At 45.6% G+C, this 15,138-nt stretch overlaps 1 long non-coding RNA gene across 3 annotated transcripts; it reads left to right on the top strand.

Annotated features, from left to right (window-relative positions):
* Positions 1–2,784: 2,784 nt before the first annotated feature.
* On the top strand, positions 2,785–12,454 carry LOC117074802. 3 transcript variants are annotated; one of them, XR_004433719.1, is made up of 4 exons: positions 2,785–3,819; positions 5,169–5,940; positions 9,142–9,601; positions 12,266–12,454. It is a non-coding gene; the product is annotated as an uncharacterized LOC117074802 (long non-coding RNA). The 3 variants fall into 3 exon arrangements; XR_004433738.1 differs by lacking the exon at positions 2,785–3,819 and adding an exon at positions 8,829–8,945 and having other exon boundaries at positions 4,524–5,860; XR_004433730.1 differs by lacking the exon at positions 2,785–3,819 and having other exon boundaries at positions 4,524–5,860; positions 8,829–9,601.
* The last annotated feature ends 2,684 nt before the right edge of the window (positions 12,455–15,138 follow it).

Genomic DNA, 15,138 nt, shown 5'->3' with positions numbered 1-15,138 from the left:
GGGAGCAGCCAGAGGAGATTGAAGGGATGGAGTTCAGGGCATGGGAACGGACTGCACACATCTTCACAGAGTAAGGTGTTTGTCTGGTTTGAGAAGGGAAAGAAACTGGGGCAGAGGGCTGATGAGAAGGCAGCAGATGGATAGTGCGAGATTGAAAAGGGGATCCATTTGAAGACCGGTCACCATTATTTATTTTTATCTTCTGATTGCTGTTGCTCTACTGAGATCCATGCATGGAGAACAAGTTGGGGAGTGGAGCAAATGTCAGGGAGGGGAGAGAAGTGAGTGAGTATGACCTTGATCCAGCCTCATAGGACAGAGTGTGGCCATGGAAGTCCACAGAGGAGGACAGATAGGGAGGAATCATGGCATGGCCAGGTTGCAGAGCAAGAGGGAGAGAGGAGAGAGGATTGTGGAGGATACCTGCAGAGTGCTGACTGTCAGTCAAGGCTGGTTCTTTCTTTTATGGCAACAGGTGTGTGAAAGTTGCAGATACTAAAATACACTCGCTTTTTGTTGACCCAAAGTAAAACCCTGAGGGTATGAAAGGGAAGGGCTCATGCTTACAAGGCTGAGATAAAAGCTGTTTCAGGAAACCGGACATGGTGGCTCAACCTTGTAAGCCCAGCACTTTGGGAGGCCAAGGTTGGAGGATCCCCTGAGGTCAGGAATTCAAGACTAGCCTGAGCGATATAGCAAGACCCCATCTATATTTTTAAAAAGGGATGGCTGTCTCAGGACTTTCTGAAATAGCCCTGCAAGATATTCCAGTTTTAGGACCACAACAATTCAGATAAGATGCTTTTGAAGGAACATCTGCCCAGGAACAGCATCTCCACCAATGAACTGACGCCACCTGTGGTTTTGAGTCTCCATAACCAGTGAACTGTTTCCAAGCAACTTACTTAAACCTTTTTTTTTTGCCAATACAACCTTCCCTTTGTCCTCCCCTCTTGAGATGCATATGCGGCTTGCTGTAGCTGTGCATCTTAGGTTATAATGCTTTTTTCTTTTTTTGTAAATTTATTTTTATTTTTATATTTATTTATTTTTTGAGACAGGGTCTTGCTTTGCCACCCAGGCTGGAGTGTAGTACATAATCGTAGTTCACCACTGCCTCCAACTCTTGGGCTCAAACAATCCTCCCACCTCAGCCTCCTGAGTAGCTAAGACAGCAGGCAAGTGCCACTGTGCCCAGCTAATGTATGTATTTACTTTATTAAATTTTTTTTTTTTTTGTAGGGAGAGTCTCACTGTGTTGCCCAGGCTGGTCTTGAACTCCAGGCCTCGAGTGTTCCTCCCACTTCAACCTCCCAAAGTGCTGGGATTATAGGCATGAGCCACGGTGCCCAGCCTATAATTCTGTATTCTGATTCCTGAATAAATTCAACAAATGTGGAGGTGTTTTTTGTCTGATGGTTCCTTTTGGTCAACAGTCGGAATGGGAGAGGAACAGTGTGAGGGCAAACAGGTGCTTTGCTGAGCTCTGGGTAGTTTTTTTGGATAAGACACACAAAATACAATAAGATGTCTGTAATGTTTGATTTTTTTCCAGGTTTCTTGAGGTATAATTGACAAATAAAAAGTGTGTGGATTCGAGGTGTACAATTCATATACATTGATCCACATATACCTTGTTTGATGATTAATCAAATTAGTTAACACATCTTTCACCACAGTAGTCAACGTGTGTGTGTGTGCGTGTGTGTGTACACTTAAGATATGCTCTCTTAGCAAATTTCAATTAATAATACGGCATTATTAACTATAGTTACTATGCTGTGTATTAGAGCCTCGGGACTTACCATCTTATAACTAAAATTTTGTAGCCTTTGACCACCATCTCTCATTCCTCCCACCCACAGCCCCTGGGAACTACCATTGTACTCTGCCTCTATGTGTTCCACTTTTTGTGTTTATTTTTTCCCTTTCCTTTAATTTTTTTTTGCATTTATTGTATTACCAAACAATGTCAAAAGAGTTCCACTTTTTAGATTCCACATATTATTAGCTCATACAGTATTTGTCTTTCTGCATCTGGCTTATTTCACTTAGCATAATTTCCTCCAGGTTCATTTGTATTGTTGCAAATGGCAAGATTCCCTTCTATTTAATGATTGATGATGTCTGTCTGCAATATTTGAAAAAAAAATGCAGATCATATGAATGATTGCCTAATGTAATTCTTTTTTTTTTGAGACGGAGTCTCGCTCTGTCACCCAGGCTGGAGTGCAGTGACCGGATCCCGGCTCACTGCAAGCTTCACCTCCCGGGTTTACGCCATTCTCCTGCCTCAGCCTCCCGAGCAGCTGGGACTACAGGCGCCCGCCACGATGCCCGGCTAATTTTTTGTATATTTTTTAGTAGAGACGGGGTTTCACCGTGTTAGCCAGGATGGTCTCGATCTCCTGACCTCGTGATCCGCCCGTCTCGGCCTCCCAAAGTGCTGGGATTACAGGCTTGAGCCACCGCGCCCGGCCTTGTCTAATGTAATTCTATTCCTGTAAAATCGTGTATGACCATAACATTCACTCATTCATTGCTTCACGTTCTTTACAGTCGTATGCCGTATTCCTGGGGCTCTACTAGGCCTGGAATGGGGAGTAGGAGTTACAAGGTTCCTGGGATATCAGTGATTCGTATTTGTGAACGTCTTAGATAAGTGGGTTAACATGTACGGAAAATGGTTACTAAAATGATAACACTGTTTATTATAAAATACTTTTCTATATTCTCTTGAACTTTTTTTTCTTTTTTTATCATTTATTTGTCTGCTTCAGTTGCCATAACAAAATATCACAGACTGGATGGATTAAACAACAGAAATTTATTTCTCACAGTTCTGGAGGCGGGGAAGTCCAAGATCAAGGTGCCAGCAAGGTAGGTGTCATTCTGAGGCATCTTCTCTTAGCTTATAGGCTGAGGCCATTTGGCGTTGTGCTCATATGACCCCTTTGTGCGCATGTGTGGAGAGACAGTGTAGGTGTTTCTTCTTATAAGGATGCTGATAGTATCTGATGAGAACCCAACCCTTGTGACTTCACTTAATCTTAATTACTTCCTTAGAGGCCCCATCTCCACATACAGCCACAATGGGGGTTAGGGCTTCAACATACGAATTTGTGGCGGGGGGATGGGCACATTCAGTTCATAAACATATCATAATTTTTTTTCCTTGACCAGCAATTAAAATAGAGGTATCTTCATTTTGGAAAGTGAGAGTCAACCTGTGCTGAATTAAAGTAATGACAAGAGATACTTTAAAAGACTGCAATGAGGGAAGCATGGGAGGGGTATGCATTTGACAGTCTGTTCTGCTCTGCTCCTGGAACTGAAAGAGGCTGAGTCGGGACTAACCTTTGCACGGGTGACATAGAGAACTGAGAGAGAAAAATATGTATTTTTCTATGACCACCTAAAATAAACCTGGAGTTGAAGGGGCCAGAAGTCTCAACCTAACCATTCTGGGAATAAAAATCATAGAGACCTTGCTGATTAATGGAAACACTTTGCCTTTCGATTTTCTAAGCAGGCGAATGCAAGGAGTTTGTGAACTTTACTGCTGTTTTAGTTTTCTTCAGGTGAAGACACTGACCGAAAAGACAAACCACGGGTCCAAGACAGAGTGGTCAAGTCAAGAAGAAACTCAGGCTGTGTAGTCCTGGTGCAAGGCTCCAGCGTGGGGCCACTCTGGCTGGCTGTGCTCCCATGACACTTAGTGCACACTGGCCTCCTGACTTAATAACATGTGCCTGAAATGGCCCCTGATTCCCAATCTGTTGCAGGATTCAGCAGATGCACAAGAGGCCACAGTGGAAGGTCTTGGAGAGAATTCAGAATGGCTTGCCTATGTTCCCATCACCATGTGTCCTAATGGGAGAATCACCACTTTGGAAAATTCTTTTGGAGGCCAGGCATGGTGGCTCATGCCTGTAATCTCAGTGCTTTGGGAGGCTAAGGCAGGCAGATCACCTGAGGTCAGGAGTTCGAGACCAGCCTGGGCAACATAGTGAAACCCCATCTCTAATAAGAATACAAAAATTAGCCTGGTGTGGTGGTACACACCTGTAGTCCCAGCTACCTGGTAGACTGAGGCAAGAGAATTGCTTGAACCTGGGAGGCAGAGGTTGCAGTGAGCCGAGACTGCACCACTGCACTCCAGCCTGGGCGACAGAGCGAGACTCTGTCTCAAAAAAAAAAAAGAGAAAAATTCTTTTTTTTTTTTTTTTTTTTTGAGGCGGAGTCTCGCTCTGTCACCCAGGCTGGAGTGCAGTGGCCGGATCTCAGCTCACTGCAAGCTCCGCCTCCCGGGTTCACGCCATTCTCCTGCCTCAGCCTCCCGAGTAGCTGGGACTACAGGCGCCCCGCCACCTCGCCCGGCTAGTTTTTTGTATTTTTTAGTAGAGACGGGGTTTCACCGTGTTAGCCAGGATGGTCTCAATCTCCTGACCTCGTGATCCGCCCGTCTCGGCCTCCCAAAGTGCTGGGATTATAGGCTTGAGCCACCGCGCCCGGCTGAGAAAAATTCTTTTGTGGGTAGCTGTGAATGAGCTCAGAGGGAAAGGCAGGAGCCTTCAGGTAGGGAGCAGCATGATTCCATCCCAGATTCAGGCCTCCTGGGTGTACAAAGGGCAGGAGGATCCTCCCCAGGTATGTGAGAGGAAGGGAAGATGAGGCGTTTGGGTCAGGGAACACACTAGAAATCCAGATGCTCACTGATGGATGGTGCTTAGCATCCCTGTGTTCTACCAATCCAGCCTCAAAGCAACTTTGGAAGAGGATTTATGCCCTCCACACCCTTCCAGCCTGGGCCAGGGCATCTGCACACTCCCCTGGGTGTAGGCCTCCAGGGCTTGGAGCAAAGGAAGAGCTAAGAATTGTCAGTGCTCAGGAGGCAGATTTTCAGGGAGGATCCTCTTGCATCTCAGGACATGGGAGGAGTTAAGAGAGCCTTGAGTGTCCTGTCCCAATGCTGGGGTCTCAGAAGGCAGCTCTGGGGCATCTCCACCATGGTCTGACTTCTGCTGCCTCAAACTTTTCACCCTCAGGGCAAGAGTCCTCAAGGAAGAGCACCTGGGCACCTGGGTTGACTCTTCCTCTCTCCTCTGCTGGTTCACCTGGGGTCATGCTCTGACCTAATCCCCATCTGTATTTCTTTCTTCTCTCAGGGGCCTGAGCTCAGCCTCGACTTAGCCTCCCTCAGTGTCTGAGACTTTGGGATAAACAGTCACCATCTTCTGCACTGGAAACAGCAGTGACCTTGAGGGTTCTAACCATATCTCTTGGTACCTACAATCCCCAGGAACTGCCCCCACACTCCTGATTTATTATGTCCAGTCTCAACCCTTAGGGCTTGATTTTCAGTCTCTAGGTCTGGCAACACAGTTTTCCTGGCCATCTTTGTCCTCTAGACTGAAGATGGGCCTGACAGTCACTGTTTGTTCTGGGACAGCCATAGCATTTTACCCAGATGTGTTCCAAGTCCGTGGGGAACAGAGACCAAATCTGCCATGAGTGACCAGTGTTACGGGGCTTCACACCAGTCAGGCAGTCAGATGGTGGTGTTTGCTTTCATTTCTGCTCATCATCCCAAGGGTGTGGACACTTCAGGAATGGGACCCTATGCAACTCTCATTGCTCTTTATAATGATATGGGAAAGAGAAACCATCTCCCAGGGTACTTGGCTTTGCAAAAATGAAAATAAAAACTCCCTCTTTCCTCTGTGCAGTAAATGACCTTTGAATGCAGACTTGGTCTCCCTCTTCAGTGGCAAGGTTGGAGGAAGAACAACAGCTTCTTATTGCACTTAGACAGCTCAGGGGCCACCTCATCTGAAGATGTCCATCAGTGTGAGCCCAGGTATTCCTGTACTCAATGATTGAGGTCTCGCTCTTTACCTCGTCTCCATCTGTCTGACCAAAGTGACCAAGATGATTCAGGTTTTAGTTTTCTCTTGCTGTGTAACAAATTTCCATAAACCTAGCACCTTAAAAGAACACCCATTTATGATCTCCCAGCTTTCCTGGATCAGAAGTATGGGATCAGCTTAGCTGAGCCATCTGTTCAGGGTCTTCCCAACCTGAAATTGGGGCATTGGCTTGGCTACATTTTCATCTGGAGGCTCAACTGAGGAAGAATCTGTTTCCAAACTTATTGGCAGGACTCACTTCCTTGCTGCTATATGACTGAAGCCAGGGTTTTGGGGGGCTATTTGCCGTCAGTGCCGTTAGTTCCTAGAGCTCCTAGAAGTCACTCGTAGCTCATTTACCATTTCATGTAACCTAATGAAAAGAGAGATATTTCATCACCTTTGCCGTATTTATTGGTTAGAAGCCAGTCACAGGTTCTTCTTGAATTCAAGTGAAGAGATTGTGCAAGGATATGACTTATTTGGGGTAACCATAGGGTATATCCTCAGTAATTGTGTGCAGTGAGGTCTAGGGGAGGAGACTCTAATTATACAGAGAAGACTTGTGCTTTCTGTTCAGAAGTTAAGAAGACATCCTTTACTTTTTAAGACACTGTTATTTTATTCATTGATTTTTAGTGGTGTTCTAGAAAGTAGATTTTCCAAGCGTAAACCACAATAATAAAATGACAGAGCTGATGACAGTTCAGATGCTATTAGATGGGTATGCAGATCTGGGTTTAGAGCCAAGGGATAGAGTAGTATCTCTTGGTCTCCACTGTGGAGAGGCCCCTTGGGAAAACCTACCACCCCTATTTCTTCTCACTCCCTGCCTGGCCCCATGGTCTCTGGTTGGTCTGGCCTATCCTACTAAAAATACACTTCAGTAATGATACCTGTCTTGTGTTCCTCTACACTCTTTGTCTATTTGCAGTGGACAGCATACTGCATGCTGATATCAAAAATTATTCCAGCAAATTCAAAAATACGACAGTAAAAAGAAAAGACAGTTTTACAATGGAAGAGACAGAAATGAATATTTGCACTTATAGTTGATTTAGCTGTTAAATCTAAGAGAACCAACTGAGAATGAGTACAGAGAGAAAGAGGTGGTTGCTGCATACTAACCATTACTAGTGTGAGATACCAGGGGAGCTAGGATGGCCTCCTCCTCCTCCTCCTCCTCCTCCTCCTCCTCCTCCTCCTCCTCCTCCTCCTGCCTCTCCTCTTTTTTCTTTTTTGGTAAATATCTTTCCTAGATCAGTGGTTCTCAAACCTTTTGGTCTCATGACCTAATCATCTTCCAGAGGCCCTACCTCCAAATACCATTACATTAGGGGTTAGGTTTCAACATATGAATTTTGGGGGGACACGAATATTCAGTCTAGAATACTATTTTAAGAAAAGGAGGACAGAGAGGTCACATGATAGTGGCTTTTAAAAATTAGACGTGGACAGCTCTTGTTTTTGGAATATGTCAGTGTACTGTTGTGCAAAGCATCCTGGGAACAACACCTCAGAATGTTTCCTGTCTGTGCCTCAGTAAAACTTGAAGGCTGGTAGGGAAACCTGAGTCATGGCCTTCAGTGACATTCACGTGCTAATTCCTGGGACCTGTGAATACTGCCTGTCTTCGTCCATTTCGCGTTGCTGTAAAGGAATAACTGAGACTGGGTAATTTATAAAGAAAGGTTTATTTGGCTGAGGGTTCTGCAGACTGTACAAGAAGCATGGTGCCCACATCTACTTCTGGTAAGGACCTCAGAAAGCTTTCAATTTGGTGGAAGGGGGAGGAGGCATCACATGGCAAGAGGCAGGACAAGAGGGAGAGGAGAGGTGCCACTTTCTTTAAACAACCATTTCTCTCATAGACGAACTCTCTGATCTCCACAGGGAGGGCACCAAGCTATTCATGAGGGATTTACCCCCATGGCTCCAAAACTTCCCACCTTCTTTTTCTTTTTCTCAACCTCTGGGAGCACAGAACACAACATAGGATTTGGAGGGGACAAATATCCAAGCTATATCATTACCTTATATGACAAAAGGGGTTTTGCAGATGTAATTAAGGATCTTGAGGGAGACATTATAGTGGATTATCCAATGGGCCCTAAATGTAATCATGGGTGTCCTTTTAAAAGGGAAGCAGGGCTGGGTGCGGTGGCTCAAGCCTGTAATCCCAGCACTTTGGGAGGCCGAGACGGGTGGATCACGAGGTCAGGAGATCGAGACCATCCTGGCTAACACAGTGAAACCCCGTCTCTACTAAAAAATGCAAAAAAAAAAAAAAAACTAGCTGGGTGAGGTGGCGGGAGCCTGTAGTCCCAGCTACTCGGGAGGCTGAGGCAGGAGAATGGCGTGAACCCAGGAGGCAGAGCTTGCAGTGAGCCGAGATCCGGCCACTGCACTCCAGCCTGGGTGACACAGCGAGACTCCGTCTCAAAAAAAAAAAAAAAAAGAGGGAAGCAGAAGGAGATTTGAGGACAGAAAAGAAGGAGACACGAACAGCTGTTGGATGATGCAGTTACAAGCCAAGGAATGCCAGCAGTATCTAGCAACTGGAAGAGTCAAGGAAACAGATTCTCCCCTGGGACCTCCAGAAGGAACCAGTCCTGCTGATAATTTTGTTTCAGTTCTGTAAGCCTTCTTTTACACTTTAGATTCTCAGAACTGTAAGAAAACTAATTGCTGTTATTCTAAGCCCCTAAGTTTTTGACAACTTGTTACAGCAACAATGGGAATCTAATATAGCTAAGGTACCATACATTTTGACATCTTCTCTACATATGGTACCTTTCTGATTTGTACTGTGCAAGGATTCCTTGCCCTCTAACTGGTAAACCTTGGTATACAGGAAATTATTTTTGTACATTATGTAAACTGATTACATAGGAGAAACCATCTGTTTACTTCCTTTAGGAAATACCTGGCACCTTCTAGTGCTTTCCCTTGTGGGCCACAGATGATGGAGGCTGGGCCCTAATCCAGCACACACCTCTAGTCTGGTGGGCTTCTGGTCCAGTTATGTACCTACAGGTATTTTATTGATGTTATTCTTCCTCTGATGACACGCTGATTTCAAAGCATGCCTAAAACTGACATGGGATCTTTGAAGTCCCTTCCCCCAAATATCTGAGGCTTTTCCCCAATTGAGCAGCAGTTCGCATGCTTGTCATTTTTAAATGTGTTAGGCATTTTATTGGAAATGCTTTATGTGCCTCACACTCCACAGGACTTTACTCCCAGCTCATTGATTGAAGAAAGTGAGATCTGCCATTTGCTGATGGGCCAATGTCAAGGCCAATGTCCTAGATCACCTGTCAGGACAAAAGTGTGATGCAGCCAGAAGTCAGCCCTCACCTGCAAATGCTGTCCTGAACTTGCCTACTCTGGAGGGATCTGCTCACCAGGCAGATTCCAGGTGATGCTCAAAGCATTCTCTAATAAAATTCTGTGTGCTCATCTCCACCTTAACATCTGTTTCCAGGAGACCCAGCTTGTGACCATTGTTTCCAGGAAGATTACCAATTGTCTCTATTTGCCCTGGACTGAAGGTTTTCCCAGGACATAGATCTTTCAGTGCTAAAACCAGGACAGTCCTGAGTTATCCTAGGACCAGGAATGTCTGAGAAAGGAGACACTGAGAGATGGGATTCTGGAGCAATGGAGACCCCAATATGCGGGAGTCAGAGGTAGGGGCGCGGGGGTAGATATGCGTATAGCCCCTACCATGGTGGAACAATGCAGTGTGTAAACTTTTTACTAGTGGTGAATAGGGATGATTTACCTATAGGAGGAAATGAAAAAGCAGGGCCATGAGTCAGACATTTGAGAGATATCGAGGGAACCTGCCCCCGATGGTTAACGTGGGTTCTTTTCTATTCCCTAAGCATCTTGGCTGGTTTGAGAAATAAAGGGAAAGAGTACAAGAGAGAGAAATTTAAAGTTGGGTTTCCGGGGGAGACATCACATGTTGGTAGGTTCCATGATGCTCCCTGAGCCGTAAAACCAGCACGTTTTTATTAGCGATTTTCAAAATGGGAGGGAGTGCACGAATAGGGTGTGGGTCACAGAGATCACATACTTCACAAGATGATAAAACATCACAAAGCAAGTGGAGGCAGGGTGAGATCACAAGACCACAGGATGGGGCAAAATTAAAATTGCTATTGAAGTTTCGGGCACGCATTGTCATTGATAACATCTTTTCAGGAGACAGCGTTTGAGAGCAGACATCCTGTCTGACCAAAATTTGTTAGGTGGGAATTTCCTTGTCCTATTAAACCTGGGAGTGCTACAGGAAACTGGGGCTTATTTCATCCCTTTGGCTTCCACCGTAAAAGGCGGCCACCTCAAGGGGGCCATCTGTAGACCTACCCTCAGGGTGCATTCTCTTTCTCAGGGATGTTCCTTGCTGAGAAAAAGAATTCAGCGATATTTCTCCTATTTGCCTTTGAAAGAAGAAAAATATGGCTCTGTTCCGTCCGGCTCACTGGCAATCAGATTCCAAAGTCTTATCTCCCTTGTTCCCTGAAGATTGCTGTTATCCTGTTCTTTTTTCAAGGTGCCCAGATTTCATATTGTTCAAACACATGTTTGAACAATATGAAATTTGTGCAGTTAACACAATCATCACAGGGTCCTGAGACAACATATATCCTCCTCAGTTTACGAAGATAACGGGATTAAGAGATTAAAGACAGGCATAGGAAATCACAAGGGTGTTGATTGGGGAAGTGATAAGTGTCCATTAAATCTTCACAATTTATGTTCAGAGATTGCAGTAAAGACAGACGTAAGAAATTATAAAAGTATTAATTTGAGGAACTAATAAATGTCCATGAAATCTTCACAATTTGTGTTCTTCTGCCATGGCTTCAGGCGAGTCCCTCTGTTCGGGGTCCCTAACTTCCCACAACAGAGAGATGTGAAGAAAACAGAATTTTTTTTTTTTTTTTTTTTGAGATGGAATCTCGCTCTGTAGCCTGGGCTGGAGTGCAGTGGCCGGATCTCAGCTCACTGCAAGCTCCGCCTCCCAGGTTTACGCCATTCTCCCGAGTAACTGGGACTACAGGCGCCCACCACATCGCCCGGCTAGTTTTTTTGTATTTTTTTTAGTAGAGCCGGGGTTTCACTGTGTTAGCCAGGATAGTCTCGATCTCCTGACCTCATGATCCACCCGACTCGGCCTCCCAAAGTGCTGGGATTACAGGCTTGAGCCACTGTGCCCGGCCAGAAAACAGAATATTAAAGGAACCAATTCCACAGCTTCCTCTGTTAGAACAGCGTGGTAGCACTGACACTAAGTGTGATTGATGATTTGCAAAAGATAAAGGGCTGGAATGATTAATTAGCAATGAAAAACTAGAAGTTGTGGGGAAACAAGGCTCCAGCTCCATCCTCTTATGGTACCAGCTGGGCTCAAGAATTAATTGACATAAAACAGATTCGCAGGAGAAAAAGCATAAGAATTTACTTAATACAAGTTTCACATGGCACAGGAGCCCTCACAAGGAAATGAAGACCCAAAGAAGCAGTTAGAGTCAGTTATGTATATAATGAATTGGTCAAAGAATAGTCAGTTGTGAAGAAGCAACTAAAATATGTGAAAAAAAAAAGCTCCAGAATCTGGTGTATCTGGATAGGACTCCACTCTGATGACAGGTTTCTTGGGCCAAGGTTCCTTTGAGCCCCATCCAACTTCTTCCCAGCTGCTGAGAAGAAAAAATCTTTTTGAGGCTTCTGGAATTTTCCCAGTCCACACTGATTTTGCTTAAAAGATAAAAGTTATTATAATAAGGTCTGTTCAGAAGTATCTCAGTTTTGATTTCTCATCCTTGAGGATAAGAATGTTGCTTTTCCTTCTAGCATAGGGAGGGACAGCGTTTTTCACATGGGACTTTTGTCTTCTGCTTTTAAGAAGCAGAAAAGAGGGCAGAATGATCTTTTTGCAATTGGTGTTTTCAAGTGCCTTTTACTTAAATAGTCAATTTGCTAGACTGGTATATTTTTAATTCCATCAGAGTGCAAGCCAAAAAGCTTCCTGTTGGGCTGAAAAAAAAGCTTCCTTTTGGGCTGAAAAAGCTTTTTGGCTTGCACTCTTTCTCTGGGCATGAGCCATCCCTACCTTCTCTTCTGCTTGGACAGAGGGCAGGGGAGACTGAGGCCCAGGGCTTAATCCTAAGTGTAACAGACAATCAGGACCCTGACAGGGTAACATTGGGGTACTGAGTCACAGGATGAGGCCATCTGGAGTTATGTATATGAAAATCTTGATGTCCTTGAATTTTCTAAGCCTGCAGAAGTGGCCCTCCCTTACTCATTGAAGCCCATGTCTCCCTTCCTTTTGCTTGAAGATGACGCTGAGGCCTCTGACCTGTGAGATTATATTCACCAGCATAAGTGTCCCCCGAAATATGCCACCTCCTCCCATTAAGACCAGTGGACCAATAACCAGAATTGAGTCACCAAGAAACCTGACAAGGAATGTGATAGACTTGCTGCAGAATTAAGGAGCTCCAGAACCAGCCAACATGTGCAGTGGGCCTCAGGCAAGTGTGTACAGGGCTGGATTCTGGGGGTGCAAGATCAAAGTGCAAAACCTAAGATTCGACTGGGGAAGGTTTATCTGCTGGAAGCACTCTCCTGGGATGCAGGCTTTACCCTCCTAGCAAAGACACTGAGGCATTCTGCAAGCCCGCTGTAAGGATGGCCCTTAGAAGGACAGAAAAAGCAATGGTCCATACCAAGCAAGGTCATAATGCCAGACTTGCTGTGGCAGATGGTGGGAGAGGAATCAAAAGGTCCTGGGAGGCCAGGTGTGGTGGCTCACGGCTGTAATCCTGGCACCTTGGGAGGCCACCATGGCAGAATGGCTTGAGAGTAGGAGTTCAAGACCAGCCTGGGCAATATAGTGAGACCCTGTCTGTACAAAAGATTAAAAAATATTAGTCAGGCATGGTGGCACATTCCTGTAGTCCCAACTACTAGGGAGTCTGAGGTAGGAGGATTGCTGCAGCCTGGGGAGTTTAAGACTGCAGCGAGCTGTTCCAGCCTGGGCAACACAGTGAGACTGTGAAAAAAAAAAAAAAAGAAGGGGAGAGAGAGAAAGAGAGAAGGAAGGAAAGAAATAAGGAAACAGAAAGGAAGGAAGGAAGGAGAGAGAAGGGTTCTGAGAGTGCTTAGCTGGAAAGGCAATACCAGGTACTCATGGACACCTCCCCAGGTGAGGGAATTCTCAGGAGAGCCTGGGGGCTGTAGTCTGTAACTGATTGATCAGCGGTGCACTGGTGAGAGAAACCTAGCATCCTTGAGAAACTCAGTGGGTAGTTCTTCTCTAGACCAGGCCAGTAGGGGAGGCTGGTAAGGAAGTTGATAGCAATAGGGATGGAAGGACCATGCCGTCATAGTGTCACATTGTCAGGGCTTAAGCATAGGAGGCAGGTGTGTGGCAAAAGATGAAGTGGCAGCCAAAGCCCCTGACATTGAATGATGGAGTCAGTCAGTATAGCATGGCACCTCTCACGGCAAGATGCACGAGCCACCAAGAAAGGGATGGCTTCTAATCTTTTTAGCTTATTATTTATTTATTTTTTTTGTCGAGATGAGGGTCTCACTAGGCTATCCAGGGTGGTCTTGAACTCCTGGCCTCAAGTGATCCTCCTGCCTCAGCCTCCCAAATTGCTGGGATTACAGGTGTGAGCCATAGCCTCTGGCCTAGCTTTTAATCTATATTTCAGAGGGAAGTAAGGAAGAGGGCCAAACCCCATTAACAAGTTTCTGAAAGAGTCCAACTTGCAATGTCCAGTCATTCCAGAGTAGGATTTTTACCCCAAGGATTAATTCCCTGTAGTTGCTGTGATAAATGAACAAACCATAAACTGAGTGGCTAAAAACAAAGACCTCTGAATGATTATACCTAATATCTTTGGAGGAGCCATTCAATCTACTATACATTGCTTCCAAGTCTTTGTAGAATACAAAAATCATGCATCATCCCATGGGCGGAAGACCTCACTCTAGGTTAGTGAACTACTCTGATTTGTGACTCCAAAGATGGACACTGGTGACAGCAAAAGGAGGACCCAGAATCTCGTGTATTCAAACAGAACTCCACTCTCATGAGAGGTCCTTGGATCTAGACCCTTGGGTCAAGCTTCCTCTGAGCATTGTCCAACTTTTTCCCACTTGCTGAGAAGGAAGATTCTTTATGTGGGCCCTGGAATAGCCCCAGCTCAGGCTTATCTCTTTCTCTTCCCTCCTGATGTTTTATTTCAAACATCTTGAGACTCTAAAAGGGTTTCTTTGTCTCATTTCTCTCCTCCAGTCCTACTACCAGGGTTGTCTTCAATTTATATCCAATATTTCTCTGACCTAGAACTGAGACCCACCTCCCAAGCAGCGACCTGTGGACTGGGGTCCCTGGGGCAAGCGAGTGGCCTTTAGCCTGGAGAACCTGGGTCAGCAGGCATGGCAGGTGACACATTCCATTCTGGGTGGAGGAACCAGGGAGGGAGCACTGCATAGATCACAAGGGTAAATGAGGGGAGGGAGAAGGAGCAAACTTAGATTTGGGAGGGAAAGGGGGAAGGGTGCAGAGGAAGCAGAACACGGATGACTGGGCCTCCTTCAGTTGTTCTTGTGACTAGACCCTCCTATCTAAGCCACCAGGGGACAGCGAGGGTATGAGTTTGAGGACTCTAATAGCCCCAAGGTACTACTGGGGTTTATCCTACTTGTGGGAGGTCCCAAGAGCTTTGTTTTCTACAGGGACTCCAAAGGGGATGAACTTACAAGTCTTTTGTCTCCACTCAGTGCCTTCTCTGAACAGGTCAATAAACATCCCCAGGCCTCAGTCTCAGGCCACTGTAGGGGCTGAGGACAGTGAGATGGATGTGTAAGCATCCACCCTTCAGAGAGGTTGAATAGGAATGAGAGGTCCCCAGCCCCGCCTTTGGTCCTTGTGAAGGGAGATGTTGGGTATTTCCCAGGTAGGCTGGAATCCTCTCCTCACCCTCCCCACTCAGAGCAGGGATGAGTAAGTCCTCCGCTTTCTCCACAACCACAACTGTGTTTTTCAGGGAGGGATAAAGTGGGAAAGATCACATCCCATGGCTCTTCCTCCTCTAAGTCATGGGATGACTGCAGAGAGTGAGCAAGAGGGTAAAAACACAGCACTGATTGTGACGTTTGCAGAGGAACAGATAATTGCATCAAAACCTATTTCTAG

This window comes from Trachypithecus francoisi, unplaced genomic scaffold (genome assembly GCF_009764315.1).
Source record: "Trachypithecus francoisi isolate TF-2019V2 unplaced genomic scaffold, Tfra_2.0 Contig00168, whole genome shotgun sequence".
Classification (NCBI taxonomy): Eukaryota; Metazoa; Chordata; class Mammalia; order Primates; family Cercopithecidae; genus Trachypithecus; species Trachypithecus francoisi.
The sequence above is the reverse complement of the archived record's forward strand: the minus strand, read 5'-3'. Positions and strand labels throughout refer to the sequence as shown.